Source organism: Pongo abelii, chromosome 3 (assembly GCF_028885655.2).
Source record: "Pongo abelii isolate AG06213 chromosome 3, NHGRI_mPonAbe1-v2.0_pri, whole genome shotgun sequence".
Lineage (NCBI taxonomy): Eukaryota > Metazoa > Chordata > Mammalia > Primates > Hominidae > Pongo > Pongo abelii.
Genome location: NC_071988.2, coordinates 48,860,776 through 48,873,579, shown reverse-complemented (window position 1 = coordinate 48,873,579; position 12,804 = coordinate 48,860,776).

The following is a 12,804-nucleotide window of genomic DNA, read 5'->3' as shown; positions in this document are numbered from 1 at the left end:
CCATTATACTGCCTTGACCCTTCTCAATTGAAACTAACTATAACTAGTTAAAAGTTTCTGACAAATGTCTTTTTACAATACGTCAATTTTAATATGGCAAATATTGTCATCATTCTCATGCAGATGAAATTCTATTTCATCGTGGTTTGCATTTGCTTTTCCTTAATTACCTGTGAGAATAATCATTTCACATATTTTGAGGGAATTTGGATTTTCACTTTTGAGGATTCTGTTCATAAGTTTAGTTTTTCATCAACAGGCAGCAGATGGTAAGGAAAAAAAAATGTGTTGCTAATCTGTTTTTCTTATAGTTATATGTGAGTTCCTGATATGATCTGGATGTTAATGTATTATTATACTGGATATTAACCAGTTAAGTTCACCTGTTTATTAATTACCTGTCCCCAGGGTGCAGCTTGACATTTCATTATGTAAAGAGATTTCAGTTCTTTAAAAACTTCAAGAATCCATTTACTTTTGTAATGACATGAAATGATAATTTAATTTTATATTGTCTTAATTTGAAATTATTTTTTCTTACTAATAGCCTGTTTTCCAAGACTTTTTTATTGCAGAGTTCATCTTTTCTCTACAGATGTGTGAGGCCTCCTATGTCATATACAAAATCTGCATGTTTCTTAACTCTCTATTCTGTTCCAATAGTCTATTTACCTTTTCTTCTGTATATACTAAATAATTTTAGTTACTATGGATCAGGAGTCAGCAAGCATTTTCTGTAAAGCACCCAGACAATAAACGTTTGAGGCTTTGTAGGCCATATGGTCTCCACTGCAACTATTAAATTTTGCCATTGCAGCACAAAAACAGCCAAAAATGCTAAGTAAAAAAATACATGCAGGCATGGCTGTTTTCCAGTATTTACTTATAAGAGCAAATGTTGAACCAGGTCCATGGGTTGTAGTTTTCCAACCCCTGCTACAGATTACAGTAGGTCATGATTTCTGAAAGCATATGTTTTCTCAAACCCTTCTTCAAATTTATATTGGTAATTCTTAACTTTCTATTCTGCCATATGGTTTGAGGATCAGCTTATTAAGTCCCACTATTAAGTCTCAAGAAAATATTTTGAGATTTTGAGATTTCAATAGAAATTCTATTTATTTCACAGAATAGTTTGGAAAGATTCAACATCTTATATTGTTAACTGTTTATCAGCATGACATATCTTTCTATTTATTCATTAATTTTGTTTTGTCATTTTACTCATAAAGTGATATAAGGCACATCTTTTTTATATTTATTCCTCTGTTTGAAGTTTTTCTCATAGTCATGAATAATATTTTTCCTGTTAAATTTTCTAATTATTTATTGCTAGTGTGTAGGAATGTTACTGATTGGTATTAGTAAGTAGCATGCCCAGCAAATTTGTTTAGCTACTTTTAAAATTAATAGCTGTCTTTAGATTCTTTGAATTTTCTATGTAGATGATTATGTTGTCTTTAAATATTAAGATTTCCAAATATCATTCAGTACAGTTCCTTCCTTTCTTGGATTGGCTTTCCTTCCGTTTCTGATATTTTTTGTCACTCTCCACTGCCTTCATATGGTTAATTTTTATATTATTTTCCAAAGTTTATAATTATTAACTCTAGAAGGCCTCAATATAAGGTAGTTTGCCATTACCGGAATGCTTAAACAGTAACTTTTAAAGAACAGAATTTCTTAATTTTAATTTAAAATTTATCAATCTTTGCTTTTAAGTTTAGTGTTTCATGTATACCTGTATGTGGTCTAAGAATTCTTTGCTTTTCACAAAGACATTCTCCCATGTTTTATTCTAGAAACTTTAATGAGTTACCATTTGCACTTAGATTAATAATTCACATAGAATTTATTTATGTGTACATGATGAAGTGGGATTAAAGGTGTATTTATTTTTATTGGCTTTTAATTTTGCCATTATTGTGCCATATCACACTGCTTTAATTAATGAAGTTATAAAAGGTCTTGATAACTGGTAATATAAGTCCATATTTATTTTCCTTGTTCAATGTTGTCTTGGCTTCTTTCAGACCATTGCATTTACTTCTAAATCTTAACGCTATCTGATCAATTTCTAAAGAGAAATCTCTAGAATTTTGTTGATATTGCATTGAATGTACAGATAAATTGGAGGATAATTGACTTCTTAAAATAGTAAAGCTTCCAATCCATGGACTTAGTATACATTCATCCATTTAGATTTTCTTTAATTTTTCTCAATATCTGGATAGATGTCATACCTGTTTCCCTGCAATTAATCTATGTGTTTCATATTTTTCTGTCCTATTATAAATAGTATTATTCCTTGAATTTGTGTGTTACATTTGTTGCCAGCATATCGAGATACAATTGATTTTTATATAACAAGAAAATGGATTAATTTATTAATTTTTTTTGTTTGGACATCTTTTCAAATTTTTAGCATATATGTACATCATCTTGTCATCTGCATAAACAGTGTTACTTCTTTTCCATTGCTTATATTTTTTATTTTGTTTTGTTTGATTAAATGATTTTTTATATTTTTTTATTTTTTTTATTTTTTTGGCTTATGGCATAGAATTCCAGTACACTGTTGAATGGAATGGTGATAGCAGGGATTCTTTGCTATTTTCCCAATTTCAGAGAAAGACTTTAAGTATTTCACCACGAAGTAGAATGTTTTCTGTCACTTTATCAAATTAAGGAAATTCTCTTGTTTTTTGTTTGCTACGTTTTTACAATAAATAGAGTTTGAATTTGACCAAATCCTTTTGTCTGCATTTATTGAGATAATCATGCCTACTTTTATCTTATGAATCTCATGATCTACATTGGCTCATATTTAAATGTCAAGCCAACCTTGCATTTCTGGAATAACCTCAACTTGATTGCAATTTATGACACATTTTATATATCACTGGGTTTCATATGCTAATATTTTGTTTAAGATTTTTTGATACATACTTCTGAGAGACAATGACATATAATTTTCCTGTCTTTTATTTTCATTGTTAAGTTTCACAGCTGAGCTTATGTTAGCCTTATAAAACAAGCTGGAAAGTGACTTTTATTGCAAATTATTTGAAAATTTATATATATATATATATAAAAAAGGCAAGTTGCCAAAACTAAAATGGTATCACTATAAGGAGATCTACCTGCCCTTCAGGGAAACCACATTTTGGACTTTGCATAAACTTGAAATAAACTTTTCTTTTACAAGCCCATCAAGATTTGAGAATTCATCTGTTGAAACAGATAATACAAATATCTATAACTAATAAATATCCTATTTGATGTTTATAGTCAATTAATTTTTTAAACACCTTTAAAAAACTTAAACATTTGAAACTGATATATAAAGTGTTTGTATTAAATCTCAATCATTTCAAATGCATCCATTCTTCCTTTTGATTTGCTCTAATATCAGAAATAGCCACTGTAGACTGATGAGGTTCTCCAACTTTCCACGAGCGAGCAGTGTTGCTGCTGAAACAGGATGATCCTTTTTTCCATCTTGAACAAAGCCTAAAATGTCAGTGTTTATGCCATTTTCTCCCCTTAGCTTCATAACCACAAAAGATCTGTCAGTTATGAAGGAGAAGCATATACATCATGTTGTGCTTATGGTTACATTGAATCATCATTCTTTAAATGAGTGAGTTAGGAAACATATATTTGTTCCAAGAACACTCCCACAGACTGCATGTCTCAGTTTCAATTCAACCTGAAGTTTCAGTGTCAGCTTGGGTAAGAATTAATCAAATGCTCTGTAGCAACTGGGATTATCTACCTCATGACGGCACTTCCTCTTCCTGGGTTTCTGTTTCTTTAAAAGCTTTACCATGTCATTCACATCTAGGTATACTTCAAAATTATTCAAACCAACCTTAAGACTTACAACGGAATCTTCTACAGTAACCCTGGCCCACATACATTTTATAGTTTTCTGAGATCAAATTGCATATATCTCATAAGAATTAATTATTACATATTATTCTACTTGTGTCATACTTGTTTCCCCAAATAGATTATAAATTCCTGGAGTATAGGGTTTATGTTTTATACTAGTTCCCATACCTTTCATGTTCTTAGTAAACACTGACAGGTTAGTTATTCAATCCTTACAACATGGAAGAGAAAAAAAGACCCCTTCTCCTCCCCTGTTTATTTCTACATAGTATTTGGTTCTTATTAGCACTATTTTCTTTTCATTCGCAATAATATTTTGAGTTAGATTGGCTGGCAAACTAGCAGAAGCCTTTTTTCATCCTCAGACATCTTTTACTTATTTATTTATTTGCTTATTTATTCGTTATATATAATAGACTTCATTTTGTGAAGCAGTTTTAGGTTCACCGCAAAATTAAGTGGCGGATACAAAGATTTTCCATACATGCCCTCCGCCCCCACACATGCTTAGCCTCTCCGTTTATCAACATCCCCCATCAGAGTGGTACCTTTGTTACAACTGATGAACCTAAATTGACATATCATTATCACCCAGACTCCATAATTTACATTGTTTCACTCTTGGTATTGTACATTCTATGGGTTTGGACAAATTTGTAATGGCATGTATCTACCATTATAGTATCATACAGAGTAGTTTCACTGCCCTAATAAATAACGAAGAGGCCTTTTTTACTGCACTGTTCCTTGGTACACTCACTTCTAGTAGGACCTACTTCTCAAAATAGCAAAATCAGAAGCTCAAACTTATCAGTACTGTCCATCATGACCCAGCTCTAGTGAATTCCTTTACATTTTTCAGACTCATGAGACATATCTTTCTAACCAAGATGTCTTTTAGTTAACTTAAAATGGGAGGTACCTATTCCTGCTTATGGAATGCATGACACATAAGAAGAAAACTCTCAAGGAACCTGGGTTTCCTTCTCAATAAGCATGAGATTTTACAAGTAATACATATATATATCAAATCCAAGTATTCTGGAATGTAACTGCTCACTTCTATAATCCTTTTAGATTAAAACATCATTTTTACACATTGGTAATTTTTGTTACTGAAAATATAACTTAATTATATAATTGTTTTTCCTTTTTTTAACAGTCACCTTAGCTTCAGATGATTATATAACTGTTCCTACTAAGGAAATTGAGGGAAGATTGACATGCTTTGATAATTCTTGTAAATATAATGAACATTAATAAAAATCTTTTGATTGTAAGAGACTTGCTGTTTCATGAGTTTCAGTCTCTTTGTAAAATCAATTACCTCCTAAGGTACTAAGAATATTTACAAATGAAACTGCTGAAGTATTACAGCTGTTTACGGAATTTTGATGAATATTTAAATGAGAGGAATATGAGAATGGAGATAATACAGTTTATTTTTTAGCTGGGAAAAGTTGGTATTGAAAACCATAGGCCAGGCAAGGTGGCTCACGCTTGTAATTCCAGCACTTTGGGAGGCCAAGGCGGGTAGATCACCTGAGGTCAGAAGTTCGAGACCAGCCTGGTCAACATGGCGAAACCCTGTCTCTACTAAAAATAAAAAAATGAGCTGGGTATGGTGGCAGGCACCTGTAATCCCAGCTACTTGTGAGGCTGAGGCAGGAGGACTGCTTGAACCTGGGAGGCGGAGGTTACAGTGAGCTGAGATCATGCCATTGCACTCCAACCTGGGTGACAAGAGCGAAACTCTGTCTCAAAAAAAAAAAAAGAAAAAACGAAAACCATTTGCCACTGAATCTGATATCAATTTTGAGGGGAAAAAAGCCACAATAAATTCCTAAAAGTATGGCTGGGCAAATCTAAAAATTGGAAGCAATTATTACTTTAAGCCAATATTGGTTCACTTAAAATAATAATTATTTTTTAAATAGATAATCCTAATAACCTCTCAGAATTACCTCACTTAAAGCAGCAGGTTTTTCCTGGTTTAAGCTCTGATTTCCACATTAGTAGCACCATCTAGAATCTGACCTATATATTTCCCTATGGAAAGAGTCAATTTTTCATGGCACACAATGGAATTTATATAGTGCTGCCTTCATATTTATTTTTAAATACAGAACTACTTTGTATAGAGAGTATCATTAATTTAAAAAATCAAAATAAAACAAAACTACTAAATTCATAGGGTATATATAAGACTTACAATTGCAAAAGAACTTATTCTTTCCTACATAGTTTTAGTTAGGATTTGACTGAGTTTATCTGGGTACTTTCCTCCTTTGGTTCCTATATGCCTATATGCCTGGGAAGCCTCCCACCCTTCTCCCTAACATCCTATTCTCACAGACCCCCACCACAACTTGCCTTGGACAAATCCCATTTTGCCCTTTTTCTCTGTTCATATCACTTACCTCAGGAAGCTCTACACTCCCACTTCATGGTAGTCCCATTCTTCAATATGAGACCTTCTCACTCCTTTTGCTAGCTCTCTAAACCTTACTATATGGCGTTCTCTGGAAGTCACAGTATGCTTTCTGCAACTTCTTTAGGACCTCAATCTCTTCTCCAAACATCCACTCCATATTCTTGCTCAAAGTAGAACCTGTCTTTCCTCCAGTATGCAGATTTCACTGTCGCCCTCCTATAAGGTGCCCATTATTTACCCACCACTCCTTTTACTGCTGTCCCTATAGGTGGAGTGCATGTACTCCTCACTCCTCAGTGCCACTTCCAGACCTCTGCTCTCTAAAATCAGATTTATGCTACTATGCCTTCATCTGGTGGGGTGTATTTCAGATTCATATGGAAGGTGTAGTATACTACAAAAAAAAGGCCACCTATAGATACCAGGTCTTAATCCCTAGAACCTGTGTTATATATATTTAAAGGAAAAAAAGATCTTTGAAAATATGATTATGAATTTTGACAAAAGGAGAATTTTTTTTAAATTTTAGATACCACGGTACATGTACAGGTTTGTTACATGAGTATCCTGAACCCAGGTAGTGAGCATAGTACCAATAGGTAGTTTTTCAACCCACCATACCATCCTTCCCCCACAGTGTCTGTTGTTCCCACATTTATGTCTGCATGTGCTCAATGTTTAGCTTCTACTTAAAAGTGACAACATGAGGTAATTGGTTTTCTGTTCCTGTGTTAATTCACTTAGGATTATAGCCTCCAGCTCCATCAATATTGCTTCAAATGACATGATTTCATTCTTTTTATGGCTGCATAGTATTCCATGGTGTATATGTATCACATTTTCTTTATCCAATCCACCACTGATGGGCACCTAGGTTGATTCCATATCTTTGTTATTGTGAATACTGTGTATGTGTCTTTTTGGTGTAATGATCAATTTTCCTTTGAGTGTATAATCAGTAGTGAGATTGCTGGGTCTAATGGTAGCTCTGTTTAAGTTCTTTGTGAAATCTCCACACTGCTTTCCACAGTGGCTGAACTAATTTATATTCCCAGCAACAGTGTATTAGATTTCCTTTTTCTTCACATTCATGTCAGCATCTGTTGTCTCTAGGCTTTTTAAAAATGGCCTTTCTGACTGATGTGAGATGGCATCTCATTGTAGTTTTGACAAAAACAAGCAATGGGGAAAGGACTTCCTATTCAATAAACGATCCTGGGATAGCTGGCTAGCCATATGCAGAAGGTCTAAACTGGATCCTTATCTTTCACCGTACAAAAATTAACTCAAGGTGATTATTCTTGATTGTTCCGGTAGGCTCTAAATCCAATCACAAGTGTCTTTTAAAGGAGAGGTAAAGAGACAATAAATAGATACTCAAAAGAGGAGCAGGCAGTGTGAAGACAGAGATTGGAGTGATGTGACCACAGTCACTTTAGTTTTGTTTAAGTTTTAAATTTTGTGTGTATATAGTAGGAGTATATATTTATGGGGTACAAGAGATACTTCAATACAAGCATACAATGCATAATAATCACATCAGGGTAAATGGGATATCCATCACAGCAAGCATTTATCTTTTCTTTGTGTTACAAACAATCCAATTATCATCTTTTAGTTATTTGAAAATGCACAATAAATAATTCCCTTGTTTTTTTTTGTTTGTTTTTTTTGTTTTGTTTTGAGACAGGGTCTCACACCTGTTACCCAGGCTGGAATGCAACGGTGTGATCATGGCTTACTGCAGCCTCAATTTCCCAAGTTCAAGCGATCCTCCTGTCTCAGCCTCCTGAGGAGCTTGGACTACAGGCACACACCACCACACTCAGCTAATTTCTGTATTTTTTTGTAGAGATGGGTTTTTGCTATTTTGCCCAGGCTAGTCTTGAACTCCTGAGCTGAAGTGATTCTCCTGCCTCGGTCTCCCAAAATGCTGAGATTCAGACATGAGCCACCATGTCTAACATAATTCCCACACTTTTGAAGTTCTGTTTGAAGATGTCTTTGTAGGAAGCCCCACTCAGGACAGATATGTTAATTGAGAAATGAGATAACCCAAAGAATTCACTGTGAATAAGGTGTTGCAGGCATAAGGGAAAAAGCCTTTACTCTTACTTCACACAATATGATTGTGAACCATCATTTTCTAGATTTGCTTTTATCTGTACCTTATAGTAGCTAACAGATAGTTCTCAAGTACCTTGTCTATTGGCTGGCAGTATAATATTTATCACCAGAAGATATTTATCACTAGAAAATAATCTGATTCTTTCTTCAGTAAGCAAAACTTTTGTTTTTCCTCATAGGAGATAATTATATGTATGATTTCTCTAACATATAAGTAAAAAATGCATTCAGTATGAGATCAGCAATTTATGACGTGATTTCAAATTTAAATGTTAAAGCTGAAAGATCAAGTCTAGGTGGGACACTGTAGAAGACCAACACGGGTGGATCACTTGAGTCCAGGAGTTTGAGACCAGCCTGGCAACATGGCAAAACCCTGTGTCTACAAAAAAATACAAGAATGAGCTGGGTGTGTTGGCATGTACTGGTAGTCCCGTGTACTCAGGAGGCTCCCCTACTCAGGAGGCTGAGGCAGGTGGATGGCTTGAGCCTGTGAGGTCGAGACTGCAGTGAACCATGATCATGCCACTGCACTCCAGCCTGGGTGAGACCCTGTCTCAAAAAAAGAAAAAACAAAGCAAAACAACAACAACAACAAAAAAAAAGATTAATTCTAGAGTGTGATACATATTGTCAATAGTCTAAATGTTGTCAGTCTAAGGACATCCAGATAAAAGGTAGTGGGCGATAGAGCTAAAATCAAGTCAGGGAAAAAAGGTTTTTGTCTAAATAAGTGAAGTTTTAAAAGGGTAAAATTTAACTTTCATAACTTGCTTCTATTTTGAGTTATTTTTATGCATCATTTTCTTTCTTAGACTTTTTAATGTTTTAACTGCTTAACTGTTTCACTCTTTCAATTATTTTGTTAGTTGTAATGCAGTTGTCCACTTTCTCTTTGTCCAGACACTTTCTTCCTCAATGTTCTTAACAACACATCTCTGGCAGCCACGAAAAAGAATTAGTTCATGTCCTTTGCAGGGACATGTATGAAGCTGGAAACCATCATTCTCAGCAAACTAACACAGGAACAGAAAACCAAATATGGCATGTTCTCACTCATAAGAGGGAGTTGATCGATGAGAACACATGGACACAGGGAGGGGAACATCACACACTGTGGCCTGTTGGGGGGTGGAGGGTTGGGGGGTGGAGGGCAAGGGGAGGGAGAGCATTAGGACAAATATCTAATGCATGTGGGGCTTAAAATCTAGATAACGAGTTGATAGGTGCAGCAAACCACCATGGCACGTGTATACCTATGTTACAAACCTGCATGATCTGCACATGTATCCCAGAACTTAAAGTAAAATGAAAATAATAATAATAATAATAAAGAACACATCTATGGTCACTTCTTAATCTCCTTTACTTTTTCAAAAGAACTTTAAATTTTGTAGTTTTTAGGTTTAGTCCAAAGTTTTCTCTCTTCTCTCTCTACCATATCTCTCTACTGGAGCTTAACCACTCACTAAGCTTAAAATACCACCTATATGGTAACAATCATAAAATGTATATCTTAAGATCAAACTGCAATTCTTGGTACCAGATTCACTTGTTCAACTCCCCCTACTCACCTGCTCCTTTCACATTCCTCATAGACATCTCAAGAACATATCCAAGAGTAAGCCCATGATGTCTTCCCCAAAACAAGCTCTATCTCTTCACTCATCTTTTCCCGTCTCAGTAAATGGCTCCCTGGTGCTTTCATTTTGCATGTCAGAAATGAGGGTTCCATTCTTAAAGACTCCTCACTCATCCACTCCCATGTGCCACCAGTTGTCTGTATGGCCAAATTTTCTTGCTAAGTATTTTGAAAATTCATCTGCTTCCTTTTATTACCTCTACTACTACTCCTGTTTATATCACCATCGTTTACTACCTGAACTTCTGCAAAAGCTTTGTACCTGAGCTCTCCACATCACACTTGGCTGCCCTGCATGTAACAGCTCTTCTCTAGACAGGTTAGTATCCCTGAAACACAACCCTGACTGGGTCCTTCCTTTAATTCCATTTGCCATCAGGTTTAGGATGAAAGAATCTGCAACACAACCTACCAGGCCTAACAGAATCTAGTCCCTGACAACTTCTCAGTCTTATCTCAGGCCACTGTTTCTCACTCTCTAAGCTAAAGCCAATGTGACCTTCTTCACAATTTTCTTATGGTTAAGTTATGCACTTCTGGGACTTCTCATATGCTAATCTCGTAAGCTAATCTCTTGACCAGAACATTCTTCCCCTCACGTCTCATCTTAAAGGCCACTTCTTCAGGGCCACTTCTTCCCTTTATTCCAAGCTAAGTTAAGTCCCCCTTATAGAACTTCTCTGCTTCAATTATGACTTCAACAGTAATTTTATTCACAAGTTTTTTTTTTATTATTATTCAATGTCTGTCTTCCTTGCTAGATTGTAGGCAGGGGAGACAGACAGATGTCTTGTCTTTTTAAAGTAACTAGATTAGAGCCATGCCCTTCGTACCTGTTTGATCAACATGTATTGAATGAATTATGATATGTCACTTTTTCTTTGACTTATTTGGATTTTCTTTTTGGTATTTATTTGTATTTACTTTTTAAGTTACAATTTTTTTTCTTCTCTCTGACTTCTGATAGGCTATCTTCCATTATGAGCAATGAGTACTTCCCATCTATTTCCTCTAATGTCACACTTTCTAAGCTATGTAACTTAAGAGATTCATAAGCCAACTTCTTATTTTGAAGATAATACTATGTTTTAACCTGCATTAATAAAACATTTGAACTACTAGATTGTGACCATCTTTTCAAGTATAAACCTTCTCACCTGTTCACAGAGATGATGTGAACCAACCGTTGGTCACTGCTCATATGATGATTGGTTATTGAAGAAGATGTGGTCCAAAGGACGGGGGAGGCTTCTTTCAAGAAAATAATTTTTGACAAAACCTTCCCAAGTTCAATTTTAGTAAGTATGTGAAATTGAATCTTCCAATATAGAAGGTGAGATATTGAAGCATTTGAAGTATTTCTCACATTTGTCCACCTCCTATATATTTATTGATAATAAAATGTTACACAAGAATTACCATGGGAAATGTCTTCCTCCTTCTTCTATTTCATTATGAGACCAAAAAAAAAAAAAAAAAAATTGACCACAGATGATAGCATTAGTCCTAAAAGACTCTTTAGGTCAGTATTTATTTCTCTGCCAATTATTCCTTTAAAATAAGCCAAAACAATAATGTAGCATTTATTAAGCAGTCCAGAAATGTTTAGAGTACCAGAGTTTCTTGAAAAAGGATCCTTTCTAATTCTCTAGTGGTTAAAGAATGTGGCATGTAAGATTTGTCCTCTGGGGAATCAATTATAATTTTCTCAATGACTTATACCCGGCCAATTTTTGTTTTAGTGTGGCTCTCATGAACAGAATCTGGCTTTTTTCTTTTTTCTTTTTCTTTAATCACAATCTCAGAGCATACTGGATACTGTGATGTGCTGCCCAGATTCCCTTTCAAGATCAAAGTAGTCATTCCTCTAGCTGCCAGGAGTGGTACTAGGTTGTAGTTTACAGCTCATTCCCTACACAGAAATTGCGCTCAACCGAAAGAGCAGCCATCATCCCATGACTAATTACTGCGGAGGGAGGAAGTTGGTTTTAAAGCCCGAGTGTCAAGTGAAATAACTCAGTCAAATGCCGCGTATTCTCATTTGTAAATTGGAGCTAAACAAGGGCAATACAGAGCAGAATAATAAACACTGGAGACTACAAAAGGTGGGAGTGTAGTAGAAGCATGAGGGTTAAAAAATTACCTATTGGGTACAACGTTCACTATCGAGGTGATGGGTATAATAAAAGCCCAGGCTTCGCCACTACACAATATATGCATGCAATAAATCTGCACTTGTATCCTCTGAATATACAAAAAGTAAAAATTAAATTTTTAAAAGCTAGGGTCTTTGATTGGATTCCAGACATGTCTGAGAGGCCATCTCAGTTTCAGAGCTCTGTGTGATATTGATTGAGGCCCTTGTGGCAACTTCCTCCTCTTCCAAATCTTGCTTCCTCACCTTTTTCTAGGTATCATTCCTGTGAGCATTGTTCCATAAACCCCTATATGCAAATGTCTGTCACAGAGTGTATTTGCTGATAATTTATGGCATATTATCTCTGGCTTTTAAACGAATCTAACTCATTTATGTTTATTATGATTATGCATGTATTTAGACTTGTTTCTACCATCTTATGACTTATGTTGATTTGTTTTTATTGTTATTTTCTTCTTTATAATGAATTAAGCATATTTTTTTTGTCATCTCTGGCAGTTGAGAAATTGCATATTCTTTCAGTTTACATAATGATAACAATGTAAT